The sequence below is a fragment of the Meles meles genome, chromosome 7 (genome assembly GCF_922984935.1).
Source record: "Meles meles chromosome 7, mMelMel3.1 paternal haplotype, whole genome shotgun sequence".
NCBI classification, from domain to species: Eukaryota; Metazoa; Chordata; class Mammalia; order Carnivora; family Mustelidae; genus Meles; species Meles meles.
Window position 1 is genome coordinate 134,360,170 of NC_060072.1, and position 15,619 is coordinate 134,375,788.

Here is a 15,619-nt window from a genome sequence, read left to right on the forward strand (position 1 = left end):
CTGTTGCATATAATGATGAGAATAACATAACAGTCAAGAGAATCCTTAGAAAAATCCCATGAAACTGTAAGGTATTATTAATATGACATATCGTGAAAATGTATGAGCAAATGCTTATAAAGTTAGTTGATCTGAAAATGACAGCGCAATTGCCTTTTTAAAATGGGTGTGGGGCGCCTGAGTGGCTCAGTGGCTCAGAAGGCAGAGGCTTTTGGCTTTCGGGTCCTGATCCCAGAGTCTTGGGATTGAGCCCTGGATTGGGCTCTCTGCTCAGCAAGGAGCCTGCTTCCTCCTCTCTCTCTCTGCCTGCCTGTCTGCCTACTTGTGATCTCTGTCAGATAAATAAATAAATAAATCTTTAAAAATAAAATGGGTGTGATGGACCAATCAGGAACAGTTATAGTCTAGAGACAAGTTGGGGCTGGTATGAGAATTGATAAGAAAAATGAGACAATTAGTAAATAATGGAATTTTCCACACGAAAAAGGGATACTTTAGCTCAGACTGTCCATTTTCTGATATTTCTTTGAAGGAGCTGTAAGAATAAAAATGTACCTCTTTGCTAAGTTAATAACCAATAAATATACTTGAGTTAGTTTTTTAGTCATTCTCCATATCACATTTTAGTTGTAGATTCCCTACATTTTCTTTCTTTCTTTCTTTCTTTTTTTTTTTTTTTGGATTTATTTATTTTAGAGAGAGATAGGGAGAGTATACACAATGAGTGGGAGGGGCAGAAAGAGAGGAGAATCCTCAAGCTGACTCCCCTCTTAGCGAGGACCCCAATGCAAGGCTCCGTCCTAGGACCCCAAGATCTTGACCTGAGCAGAAACGAAGAATCAACCCCTTAACTGACCGAGCCACCCAGGAGCCCCAAGATTCCCTGCATTTTATTTTATTTATTTATTTATTTTTAAGATTTTATTTATTTATTTGACAGACAGAGAGAGATCACAAGCAGGCAGAGAGGCAGGCAGAGAGAGAGGAGGAAGCAGGCTCCCTGCTGAGCAGAGCACCCGATGCGGGGCTGGATCCCAGGAGATCATGACCTGAGCCGAAGGCAGAGGCTTTAACCCATTGAGCCACCCAGGTGCCCCAGATTCCCTGCATTTTAAATTCTGAGATTATCATGTGTCACTACCATGGTGTAATCACAGATATTTATACTTACCTGAATTCTCCACCAGACCGAAACACTTTTGTCCTAAAAATGGGTACTGATTTTTTTGACACTCCGGTAGCTTTTAAACTTTTGACCATACTAACCTGTTACTGAAGGAGCATTTCAATCTGTGTGTTGAGTTGCTCAGAGTCTGTCACTCAGTAACACTGGATTCAAAAATAACAGAAAGGCATTTATTTTTTCTCAGCCCTGAAACATGAAAAAAACAAACAAACAAAAAAAACCCCTCTCAGCCTGGGAATTGTGTTGAAATACATAAACATATGAAACTTAGTGACTCAGATTGTTAGTCACAGAGTCACTGGTTAGAGTCTGGATGAAATCCACTGTGGACAAAGGCCAGTAATAATGATGATGATATTTTGCTTTTCCTTAGTGCTGAACAAAACCCTTTACAAATGTTACAAGTACAGAAGAAAAAGTGGCAAGATACTCTCTTCCGAATATTCAGGCTAAGTGAGAATCTTGCTACCTCTGAGATAGTTTGGCCCCTGCTGGTACATATGTACAGAAGAAATATAGTTGCAAATAATTGTAACACAAAACAACTTACACCAAAGCCTCATTAGTATTCGATTAGCATAGTAAGCCCTCTTTCACGGCCTCTTGTTTGAAGCAGACTGGATCCAATGTGTAGTCTTAGAATAAAGGAAATAATGGCTCCATAGTAGTTCTTACAAATAAAGCCAGGAGCTACACTCAGAATTATGTTTTGTATTATTACACTTTCATTAGTAATTAACCTTCAACTGAAGAACACACGATGGGTAGACTTCAGCCTGCTTTTTCTGCAATAATGTCAGGCCTGAGTCATATCACCAACGCTAAGTGCTGGGCTGTTTCAGAGATATCCTCCCACTATCTCCCCATCTGACCGGAACAGGAATTGGATAGCTTCAGAGTAAAAGAATAATGCGTCCATGTGTTCCTCCAGATCTCGGAGTCCTGGCAGCCGACCTCAACTCTCTTGGCCACCATAAAGCAGTCATTGAAAGGACACAGCTGCAGGAACTAGAGGCGAAGCACTAAATAAATCCACAGGGCTGGAGGCACAAGTCATGTACATGACCCTAACACAATACCTTGTGGTTATGAATGAACAGATCAGCATCTAATGCCGCTATGGCAGCTTATGCAAAATTAATTGGTTGCCTCAGCCGTGCTGAGTGTCTAATGGAAAGAGTCCCGTTCAAAAAACAAAAACAAAACCCAAGGAGATCTTAAACTTCGGCTGGGGTGGGGAGAGGGAAGACCGACAGGAGTGGGAATTGAGCCGCTTATTCTCTTAACTGTACATAGTTTCTGTTCAGATCAGCATAGAGTACGGTCCTCGCTGGCAGCAACCCAGGAACTCGTCAGGATCGCCGGTGTCTGGGTTGTATTCTAGATGGGAAGTAGCGGGAGCTTGGGACAGAGGTTGGGGAGAGGCGGCTTGAGGTCCGGAATTATCTCCTATGAGGGAAGAGGCTAAGACAGAAAAAGAGATTGGGCCCTGGGGGACTTAGAGCAACATTTCCTAAGGTGTGTTTTGTGTCACTTTACTTTATATTTGAAAAAGATGAGGCTGTGATTCATTAGGTTGGACAAACAATGAGATAAGCAAAGTTAAACACACCTCTATCTTCTGGGACTTCTAGGAGCTTGCAACATGCCAACATACACTGTCAATATTCAAGGAGACTGTAGCAAAATGCCATGTGTCCCTAACTTTGTTGACCGTGGACACCGTTCCCTGGGTGGGGTTTTTTTTTTTTTTACACTATCTATAGTGTAAAACTATATTAGTTTTTTTTAATTACACTATCGTGAAATATTTTGATTTATACTTTTAATATTATTTCCCAGTAAGAGGTTTTACGTAGCCTTAAAAATGCACTGAAAGAATTAAACCTTTGAATAGAACATTATTTTCATACTAAGTATTGTTGTTTTTCTTTTTAAAAATATGCACTAAAGGAGAAGCCGGGTGGCTCAGTTGGTTGCGGTGTGCCTTTGGCTCAAGTCATTATCTCAGGGTCCTGGGATTGAGCCCTCCACCTGACTCTGCTCTGTGGGAGTCTGCTTTTCCCTCTCCCTCTGCCCCTCCCCTGCTCATGTTCTCTCTCTCTCTCTCTCTCTCTCTAATAAGTAAAATCTTTAAAAAAAATACATGACTAAGAACTTACCTGTACATGGCTGAGACCTTTTTCCATCTCCGTATAGTCCTTCAAGTTGACATGAAACTTTGCATGTCCTAGAAGACAAGGAATTTGTTCCCACCCCCATTCATTCTTTCTCCTTTCCTCCAGCTTGTGAACAAGAACAGCCTTCTAAGTAGCAAGAGAGATGAAAGCCATCTCATTGCTTCCATTCCCTTTGGTCTCTCTCGTTGATAGTGTGGTGGCTTTCAAAGACAATGGTTTGTAGACACTGCCAGCATAGAGAATATCCAGGTGAACCAGTAAACATACTGGGTGTGGGCATGCTGGGCTCCTGGAATTTCCAAGGAGGTCTCTATCATATCCAGGACAATGGACATCTATTGTAGCGCCCACATTAATAGTTCTGTGGTTTGTACTTGAAAGAACTGAGTTCTTTGTCTTTTCTAACTAAGAATCTCTTTACTATACTCACCACCTCAGCTGTACCTGTAGGACTCCTGGCAAGTCCAACCTCATTCCCAGAGGATGGGTGTGGCCCCTCCCACAGGACCAACACCAAATGGGGCTGTAGCGAGTCAACAGGTGCACAGGGCTGCTTCTGGGTCTGGAGTCTACCACATGGGGATCGGGCTTGCTTTCTCCAAAGGGCCCTCCAAATGGGCTCCACCAGGCTTTCACAACCTCCAGCCTCGATCCAGAGCTTCTGCAAAGGCCTTTTTATCCCAGAATATCTGCCATATTATTGTTGCTGTGGGGGGATAGGAGCAAGGGACTTCCTAGTCTGCTATCTTGCTGACCTAGGACTTTTTGAAAAAGAAAATTCAGTATTTCTCCATTTTAAATGTAGTATGCACCAGTAATTTTAAATCAGAACACTTGGAAGAATAGAAGTAAAATAGAAAGGCATTTTAAACATGTTCTTGGGTCTTCCACTTTTGTGACTCTGGAAAGTATCTTATACAGTTGTGACTAAATACTTGCTCTGTATTGCTATACTTCTCTGTCTCACACTCTAAGCAAAATAAACCACACAAGTCTTCTTCCATGGTCTAATAAATTCTGTACAAATGTCACTTGAAATGGCAATACCATCATTTATTTAGCCGTTCCCCAAGTATTTTCATTACTTCCAATTTTTGATTTCATAAAAATCAAAATTTTCAAAAAAATAAATATGTTTTTAACATTTCAAAAAAATAAATGTTTTTCATAAAATGTTTATATTCATTTTAACCATTTCTGGAGAATAAGTTCTTCAGAAATGGAGTTTCTAAATTAGAGGGTATAAATATTTTAAGGTTCTTGACATATATTGCTAAATTTAGCTTACAATATTAATGTCTCTCTTCAATGGAAAGTTATAGTAAATTTTATACAATTTTTAAGTGAAATTGAATAAAATTTTACAGCAAAAACACTTTGAGGTTTGAGGAAAAAGGTATTAGTTAACATATGCTAAAAGCTTAGTAATTAGAACTAAAAGAAAAGTCAATTTGAATTTGTGATTAATTCTTAACTTAAGATTACTTTAAAACAATGTGCTTTTACTGTCGTAGTCCATAAAGTAATACCTAGACTAATGAAAAGTTTATGGTGCTCTGTTTCAGGGTTTTGGCTCTACGTCAGGCAAACTCAGTTTTAAAATCAGACTTCACCACCTACTGCCTGACCTTGGGTAAGTTTCTTACTTTTTTTTTTACCTTCATTTCTACATCTGTTCAATGAAAATAATGTTAGTTCCTACTTCTTAAGGTTGTTGTGCGGTTTAAGTAAAGTAATGTACTCAGGGGACTGAGTAGCTCAGGAGTTCCCAGCACATTTCCTCTTTTATCAAAATAGAACAATTTTATCGTTTATAAAATATTTTGTTTATTTGTTTTAGAGAGAGAGAGAGAACCCGCACCCAGGGCGGAGAATGGAAGGGAGAGGGGCAAAGCAGACTTGGACATGGGGCTCGATCTCACGACGCTGAGATTATGACCTGAGCAGAAATCAAGAGTCAGATGCCCAACTGACTGAGCCACCCTGGCACCCCTAAAATAGAATAATTTTAGATGGAATTTCTGGTCAGTTGGAATTTCTGCATGAATAAATAGATCTGTTGAAGAGTTTTGAATTAGTAAACCTACAATCTATTTAAGTTTCTTGGGGCACCTGGGTGGCTCAGTGGGTTAAGCCTCTGCCTTCGGCTCAGGTCACGGTCTCAGGGTCCTGGGATCAAGCCCAGCATCGGGCTCTCTGCTCGGTGGGGAGCCAGCTTTCCCCTCTCCCTCTGCCCTCTCTGCTTACTTGTGATCTCTCTCTCTGTCAAAAAAAAAAAAAAAGTCTTATTAAAAGTTTCTTCATTGGGGTGCCTGGGTGGCTCAGTGGGTTAAAGCCTCTGCCTTTGGCTCAGGTCGTGATCCCGGGGTCCTGGGATTGAGCCCCCCATCGGGCTCTCTGCTCGGCTGGGAGCATGCTTCCCCCTCTCTCTCTGCCTGCCTCTGCCTACTTGTGATCTCTCTCTGACCTGTGATCTCTGTCTGTGGAATAAATAAATAAAATCTTAAAAAAAAAAAAAATTTCTTCATGTAAGTGAGCTAACAATTTCCTTGAGATTATATTGTTACCAACTTGCTTTATATATATATATATATAAAATACATATAAATAATATGTGTGTATGTATGTAGTATGTATGTGTGTGTCAAGCAAAAATAACCTACAGCAAAGGAATCTGTTTGATTAGTACAAATAATGATGGATTCTGAATTAAGAAGTCTATATTTTTTATATTTCTAAATTTTACATTAGAAAGAAAAAAAAGTAACTTGATTAAATGCTTTTAATGTTTGGACTATGAAGGATAACAATAAAAGTTAACTTCCAGAAGTATTAACATACTTCAGATAAGCTTGTATCAATCATAAATACATCAGTCATCTCAGTATGTATGGTAACATGCAAATAATAAGTGTAAATGGACCAAATTTAAAAATCATGTAGGGACACCTGGCTGGCTCAGTCAGTAGAGCATGGCACTCTTGATCTCAGGGTCATGAGTTTAATTAAGCCCCATGTTGGGTGTGGCATCTAATTAACTAAGCAAAATAATAATTTAACATTTTTCTCAGTGTCTCTGTGAGGAGTGACCTAGAAAATCCTATGGCAAAGAGCTGTCCCTTGAAACAGAAATGGTGCTTTGGTACAGCAGGCCATTTTAGATGCTAATTGGTTACTGCGGTCAGTGGCTTTCCTGCTGAGGTAAAGTGCTCACTTTACCTCAAATTCTCCACTATGTCTCCACTCCAAATTCTCCACTTTTTCAGCAGAATGAGCACGAACCTCTTGAGCTCAGGCCGACATTGACGTGATCTGACTTTGTTCTTGGCTTGAGAAATAACCTTCAGATTCTCTTTGGTTCATACCAGACGCACAAATGACAACCTGAAAAGTCACCACAGTGAAAACTTTTAACACATCTTTAAATTAAGGCCATTGAGAGGAATTGGAGACAGGAAAAATCTAGTGTGTATGGTAAAGGCCAAATGCTTACCTGAGAAATAATTTCTTTCTCTTCCTGCGATTGACGTCAGTGGCCTTTTATGCTCAATTTTCTCAGCGCGTTCATTCAGCCACAGAACATACACCCGGGTCACCTTTTACAGAGAATAAAGGAATGAGAGATGAGTGACTCGGGCTTCTCTGTGGGTCTGGGGATTTTGCCAAAGCTTAGGTGATACAGACAGTCTTCAAAATTATGAACGTCATACCTGGACTTTATACTCTTTACCTTTTTACCTTGATAGTGAAGTCATATTGCCTTTTATGTGATGACTTTTTTGTTCCCGGGGACCTTTTGCCTTCTTTCTCAACATGTTTTCTAGGTCTTAAAACTACTTTGAGTTTCTAAGTTCTTGCTTTGGGCGCATTTCCTGGGTTCTGTTGTCTAATCAACTACGTTTTTTTAAAGTAGCAGACTTTTAAAAATGATAAGTATTGAGAAGGTTACTGAGATTGTCGCTTGGGTGTTTAATCGGAAACCTCTTTGTGTTGGAAAAGTTTTTCTGAATCTTCTTCCACATTTTCTGCTCCTTATTATAAAAAAAAAAAAGGAGGAAACTCTGGCTTGAAGATCAAGCAATGAAAAGTGATGTCCAACAGACTAGCAGCAATTCTCAAAAGCCAGTTGACTTTTGTGTAATGAGAAACACAGAGGAAGGAGACGGTGGAAGCAATTACCTAAGCTCATCCGATGAACTTTGAAAATTACTAGAGAATGTGGGAGAGATGTTCCCCCTCCTCGTGTCAGAACACCCCAGGCAACTCCACGGTGCTGTTTTCTTTAGGTCTGAAACCTAAAAGGTAGCGCCCAGGTGGGTAAGCTCAGTGCATTTCAGCTGCTCTTAGACGAGAGGTTCTCACCATGAGCAATATTGACACCTGGGGCTGAATCAGTCTTTGCTGTGGGGGCTGTTTTGTGCATCGCAGGATGTTTAGCAGCAATCCCTTTTACCCACTAGAAGCCAGTAGCAGTCCCAGTTGTGGTCACTAAAAATATCCCCAGGGGATCTGGGTGGCTCAGTGGGTTAAGCATCTGACTCTTGATTCCAGCTCAGGTCGTGATGTTGGGGTCATGAGATGGAGGATCCCTGAGTGGGGCTTTGTTCTGGTGTGGCTGCTTAGTATTCTCTCTCTCTTTCCCTCTGCTCTCCCCCCCTACCCCCATGTCTCCAGGCACCCATGCACTCTCTCTCTACCTCTAAAAAAAAAAAAAAAAAAAAAAAAATTTCTTCAGAAAGTAACAAGTATCCCTCCCAGGGTGTGGAGGCAAAATTGTTCCCAATTAAGAATGACTGTCTTGGGGCGCCTGAGTGGCTCAGTGGGTTAAGCCTCTGCCTTTGGCTCAGGTCATGGTCCCAGGGTCCTGGGATGGAGCCCCGCATCAGGCTCTCTGCTCAGCAGGGAGTCTTCTTCCCCCTCTCTCTCTCTGCCTGCCTCTCTGCCTCCTTTCGCGCTCTCTCTGTCAAATGAATAAAAAAAATCTTTAAAAAAAAAAAAAAGAATCACCGTCTTAGAGTGACAACTCTTACAATGGCCTCACCTGTTTCCTACTCTATTTCAAGGAGGTAAAGGAAACTGTGTAGCCCGTAGCCAATAGACCCATAGACAGTAACGGCCCTCTTGGCTTTGGATTAATGCTAGAAGAGTTTGAGGGAGGGTTTTGTTTCTTGCATGCTTCCTGGAATAGAGAAGCATAACCCAAACAGAAAGAAAACATTGACTATGTTTCAAACATGGAGGAACAAATCAAAGTTCAGGTCAAAAAGCAAAACCCAAACTTGGTTTCTACAACTGTCTTTTTCTTAATGACTCAGTCATTTTTCATTTTCTCCTAGTCCTTCAAAATAGGGATTTAAGTTTACAAATAGGGATTTGAGTTTAAGAGATCTCTGAAGTTCATTAATATTCTTTCCATTTAATATAAAGAAAGGTGAATCTCGGGAGAGGATATAAGACTGCCCAAATGGTATTTTAAATTCCTGAGGCTTACTGTGGAAGTTGGAAGTGACCTTCCCTTCTTAGACCTGTCTTTGATAGAGAGCTGTGCATGCTGGGCTGATCAAGCCACTGCCTGGGTGAGCATCTGGTCACACAGGCAAACCCCGAATCAGGAGTCACATCTGAAGTCTGTGTCATGCCTCTGCCAATTAATGTGACCTTGGGACTTACCAGCCTGAGGTTCAGCTCCTCCCCTGCAAAATGAGAATCTCCATGATGACCTGATGTGATTGCTGTGGCTTTCATTAGCATCATGATCATTGTCACTCATGGTATTCTAATTTTCCTCCCTCCCTTTTCCCTCTACCGTGTCTGTTCCTTGCACATGGTCAGGACTCAGGAGCCACAGAGCCCTCGAGTACTTACTCAGCCCTAATTCTGAGTCCCAGCATTACGGAAAGCTCAACACCACCTCTTTGGTTTTTAGAAAACCAAGTTCACATGCTTCAAAGAAAATGAACAGAGCTATCTTTCAATTGCTTGCTCTTTGGAATGGTTTCATCACATGTTCTAATGTTTAGATGTCCACGCATGTAAAAAATTAAGTTCTCTGTGAAATGAACCAGCAAAGTCTTCGAGCTGGGGCAGAAGGATTATTGGAAGTCATCTAGTTCAGCAAGGGTTCCTTGTATAGTGCTCCCACTGTGTGGTCAAGTTACTTTCACTGAGGGACACTCAGACCCTTCTCGGTAAGTAAGTTCTAATTCTTGCCACCGCCCTACCTTGTACGTTTTGTGTTTTCTTTTGGAACAATACTGGTTGCATCTTCTTTCTCATTCACTCATGAGCTACATGACCATCAGCAAGTCATGGGGCTCTAATTTTGCTGCATTTAACGGCTTTCTATGTGAATTCATCAAACACAAAATAACGGAACTAATTCTGGAGCCACACAACCACCTGAAACCTAGTCTCATTTTTTGCATTTGGTGCGATTATATAACTTGGAAGATGACTGATCTCCCAGTGATCTGAACAGAATACGTTCAGACTCACAGTCTTCCTCCAGAAGAATAAATTTCAAACACACTCCAAAGGGAATATGAATTAAAATCTCCAGATATGTCTAGAAAATAGAAAAAGAAACTTGAACGTGACTTCTTCTTTTTTTTTAAAGATTTTATTTATTTATTTGGCAGAGATCACAAGTAGGCAGAGACGCAAGCAGAGAGAGAGGGAGAAGCGGGCTCCCTGCTGAGCAGAGAGCCCGATGTGGGGCTCGATCCCAGGACCCTGAGATCATGACCTGAGCTGAAGGCAGAGGATTTAACCCACTGAGCCACCCAGGTGCCCCTTGAATGTGACTTTTATGCCATTTCTATATTGACATTTATGTCAGCCTTGTAATTGGAGGAGAAAAATGAAGTATGGGGGTGCCTGGGTGACTCAGTAAAAGCCTCTTCCTTCGGCTCAGGTCATGATCTCAGGCTCCTGGCATCGAGCCCCACCTCGGGCTCTTTGCTCAGAGGAGAGTCTGCTTGTCCCTCTCCCTCTGCCTACAGCTCCCCCTGCTTGTGCTCTCTGTCTCAAAGAAATAATAAAAATCTTTAATAAAAAAAGAAAAATGAAGTATGTACAAAGTCCAGAAATATGGTCAGGGGTGCTGTAGTAGTCCTTTATGGTGATAGACGGTAGCCACAGGCTTGTGGGACATCACGCATAGAGTTGTTGAATCACTATGTCCTACACATGAAACTAATGTAACATTGTTTGCCAACTGTATTCCAATGTAAAAAAAAAAAAAATGAAGTGTATGAAAAGGGCTTACTACGAACACGGCTAATAAGGGGAAGACCCCATTACGTGTGGTATGTGCAACTTTCTCACTAAGTTTGAAAGCAGTGCGGTCACTCTCTGGGCCCGTAACACCCACCGGTTTCCTTTCATCCTTCCTGCCAGTGCCGTAGGGCTTTTTCTGGACGCCAGAAACAGCTTCCTCTGAGTCACTTCCCAGCGTCAACTGAGCAGCCCGTGCTGCCAGCCGGCTTCCCGGACACCTTTTCCGTTGTGCAGTCTCCCTCTGTTAGAACGCACCATTCCATCTACGTAAGCAACGAAGCGAGTGGAATATGGTACATGAAGGATGCTAGAGATTAAATGAAATCTTTGTAAGATGTACTCCAGATGCCCGAATATATACCTTTATGGACATCCACACTCTCCTATCAACACTTCCAGTACTGACCATTAATGGTGGGGTCTTGAACAATTACCTACCCTATCTGTGCCTCAGTTTCCCTATTGGTAAAAGAAGGCAGTAATCACATTTACATCATAAGGTTATTATGAGGACTAGGTGAGTTTATGTAATAAGTATGGAGAACAATACAGACCCTATAACTACTGCATATGTTTGATGTTCTTCCTGTTAATAGAGAAGAAAATGTGGCCATGTCTCTGGTTCTCATTTTATTGGCTATTCATGGCTTTGCAAAGTCATATAACAATTGAGTTATTTTTTTACTTAATTTAATGAGCAGATTTTGTCTCCACGATCAGCAAGACCCACTGCTTTGCTCATCCTAACGCACTAGAAGATTCTGGATTCCATAGGTACCAGGTTCAATTTCTGCTGCCACACATTCAGAGCGTCCGAAGTCGTCTTTTTCTGGAGTATGTGTATGTGTGAGCATGTGTGTATGGCCACACACCCCGAGAAAGAGGGAGAGACGTATCCAGCTGGTCTGGACTACCCATTCCTCTGTCATTACTCTTCATAATGAAACCGTGTGATTTCTTTCAGCAAGTGCAGCTGGTACCACCTGGCCTGCCGTTGATGGATGCCATGCCCAGAAATGATGAAAGGCTTTGGCTCTTACAAATGACACTACCCCTCCAAATGAGCTGAATGCTCACCGTGGAGGTAGGGTAGGAAAAATCACGAATTGTGTTTTTTTTTTCCTCCTCATGCAGCAAAGCCCTAGCATTTCTCACTGCATTACTCTTAGCATAATTCCATATTTCGATCCTTGAATAAAAATTCTACAAGATGGGGCACCTGGGTGGCTCAGTTGGTTAAGTAACTACCTTCGGCTCAGGTCATGATCCTGGAGTCCTGGGATCTAGCCCCACATCAGGCTCCCTGCTCAGCAGAGAGTCTGCTTCTCCCTGTGACCCTCCCCCCTCTCATGCTCTCTCTCTCATTCTCTCTGTTTCAAATACACAAATAAAAGCTTAAAAAAAAAAAATTCTATAAGAGACTTACCAGCAGTCTTATTCTGATCCTGACTGTTCTTTGTGCCCTTATCTGGATAGTAGTGACACTTGTAAGTATATAGGTATGAGAAAAATATAGATATTTAATATATTTATACTTACATATAATTAAGTATACATGCATATATTTGTGTGTGGGTATTTTATAATTTTGACCAAATAATTTTGGCTCAGCACCCCCAAAACTGCAAGATACTAGTCATCCTAAAGATAAAAGAAGTAGTAAAGCAATACATTATTTTTTTTAAAGATTTTAACAGATTTCCATAGACAAGGCTTCTAGTATTTCTGGTTATCAGCAAAATCATCACTGGGACACAAAAAGAGTGGAAAATATTGGTGGAAATGTCATCACCTGGTAGATTTAAAAAAAAAAATCTAAAAGGCTTATTGGCAGGTGAGATCTTATACTAGACCATTCCTTCTTCCTTCTGATCCCAATTTTGGGAGTGGGGTTTCCCCAGACCCAACAGGAAGAAGAATTCTGTTTCTTTTCGCTCTGACAGTAACCCTCTTCCAAGGCTGACGAACAAGGCAAGCCAAGTGTTAGCCTAGGCTTGTTGAGGAGTATGAGACTACACAAATGTGGTGCCCTGCCAGGCAAGCTTAGCAAGCAGGAAAGCCTTCTAGGTCTTTCAGCAGTCTCCTCGCGGAGATGCTGACACTCCCTCACTCATGGCAGCTAATGTCCTTCATGATATCCTTTGTTGTCCAAGCTCCTCCCACAGTCCTGCCCCCTAGACCTGCCTTGAACTCCATGCCCATGGCTTCTTTTCAGCCCCCCGTGATGCCCCGACTCCCTTACGTGCCTTCCGACTCCTTCAGTTGAGGCCCTACTACCCCATGCAGGTAATCTGATTCCAGAGGACCCGAAGAGACCTGATGGCGGCATTTCAGACACTGCAGCATGTTGATGAGGGCAGACAGAACGTTTGGAATCCCGTAGTATCGCCTAGGAACCCTGTATCTTACTCTGGGTTGACCACCACACAGAGACTCCTACATTTGGAAGCCCCAAAGTTGAATCATGTATAATCACTCTCTACTCTCCCAACTCTTGTATTTTGGCTTCTTTTCTTTCTTTCTTTTTTTTTTTTTTAAGATTTTATTTATTTGACACAAAGAGAGAGAGAGTAAGTATAAACAGGGGAGAGGCAGGCAGAAGGAGAGGGAGAAGCAGACTCCCCGAGGATCAGAGAGCCGGATGTGGGGTTCCATCCCCTGGAATCATGACCTGAGCTGAAGGCAGACGCTTAACTGACTGAGCCACCCAGGTGTCCCTATTTGGGCTTCTTTATAAGTAGCAAGATGGATGCTGCCAATCCTCAAGTTAGCCCGTTCTGCCCCTTTAGTTAGGAAGACTCACCGTTTTAGAGTCTATATGGGTGATGGATGCTGAGGAGGGAAGTTCTGTGCTCAAGATCCTATGAACATGTTTTATAATGCCTCTTCCAAAAGTCTAGCACAGAACTATAGAATCCATAGATCTCTTTTCCTGGGAGTGAGCTCTGAAGAAAAATTAACACACATACCCACAAAAGAAAGATAAAATAAAAAGGAAACCATGATGCAAATATTTTTTAACAAATGCTAAAGTAGTAGTTTTGGTGTTTTCTTCTTTCTCCCTCCCTTCCCTTCCCTCCCCTCCCCTGCCTTCCCCTCCCTTCCTCTCCCCTTCCCTTTCTTCTCCTTTCCTTTCCTTTTATTCCTTTCCTTTCCTTCTCTCCTTCCTTTCCTCCTTCCTTCCATCTATCTTTCTTTCCTTCCTTCTTTTCTTTCTCTCTCTCTTTTCTTTTCTTTTTTTTTTTTTTTTTAAGATTTTATTTATTTGTCAGAGAGAGATCACAAGTAGGCAGAGAGGCAGGCAGAGAGAGTGAGAGGGAAGCAGGCTCCCTTCAGAGCAGAGAGCCCGACGTGGGACTCGATCCCAGGACCCTGAGATCATGACCCGAGCCGAAGGCAGCAGCTTAAACCACTGAGCCACCCAGGCGCCCCCTCTCTCTCTTTTCTATAATAAGATTGTAGTATATAATTTTTATAGGGAAAAATTCACAGAGCCCAATGAATTGCAAGAAAAAGATCAAGAGGGCCTTTTGTTTGCAAAATACAAAGAAAAACACTACACGTTTCAAAACTGTGGCTTCAGTGATGTCAACAGTTGCAGAGTCCCTGGAACTGATGAATTCTGTCCTGTGGAATGACATTTTAGGCCATTATTGACATTTATCCTTTCTTATCATGAGCATTCTTAGATCATTCCCCAAGGAGTTCTAAAATTTTTCTAAGGAACTCTGCAACATTCTAGAGTAGCATTTGCTAAACTTAAGTGCCTTAGGAAAAAAAAACACAACCCTCTTTTATATCGTTTTGCATAGCAACATCCCAAACACAGCAAACGTGATGATGCATGGAAAATAGAAAGAGTCTGGGAGAAATACAGCTATGGAGGGACTGGTCATGTGTTCCCAGAAATCACTTGAGGACTGTGCTTCTGCTTTCTCATGACAGCTGCCAGGGGCCAGGCTCATCCATGGTTCTTATTTCCTGAAACTCTGCCTTAGCAATTCTTACAAACAAAGCTTTATTTTATTCGGAAATCAGGTGAAAAGGAAAAAAAAAAAGATCAGTGCTTATTGAAGGAGTAAAAACATCTTTCAAAATGAGGTGTACTCCCATAAGGATGTGCTGCATACTTAGAAGTATAGTAAATATGCACTGGTCTGAAAACAGTTACCATGGGAACAAAACTTTTTCCTCATCAGATGGAAGGGTAGTGACTGTAGTAAATTTCCACCCAAATGTCTAAGCTACACCAATTGAGCATCCGTTGGGAATCAAATCCAACAGACTGTGGATTTAATAGGCTGATGTTAGAGGGGGACGATAAGGACTCTAATACAAGGAAATTTTTTGCACATCCAGGGATCAAACTAGGTTTGCTAAACAAGCCATGAAAGGCACTTTGGTGCCCACTGCTTTTTTTAAATTCTGCTGTAATTTCCCAGAAGGGCATCACCCCAACTCTCAGCTGAACGCTGTGCCAAGCAATTTCAAAGAGGAGACTTACAGCATGGTTCATAAGAATTTATTCTGGAAAAGAGAGAAAATGTGAAAGAGCATGCACAAGCAGATACATAGGGTTCTGGGAACACTGGGAAGTGTCGAGTGGGGTGGAGTCAGGGATGCTTCCCCGATGAGCTGGATTTGAATCCATCTCTGAATGTAAAGATGTTTTAGGATTACCTTAACCTTAATTTCTTTATTTCGTATAAGAATACATGAAAAAAAATCTGCGTTCATCAGTTGAAAAGGGCTCTTTTCGTATCAAATAAAAATTATAGGGGCGCCTGGGTGGCTCAGTGGATTAAGCCGCTGCCTTCGGCTCGGGTCATGATCTCAGGGTCCTGGGATCGAGCCCCGCATTGGGCTCTCTGCTCCGCGGGGAGCCTGCTTCCTCCTCTCTCTCTGCCTGCCTCTCTGCCTACTTGTGACCTCTCTCTCTGTCAAATAAATAAAATCTTTTAAAAAATAAATAAAA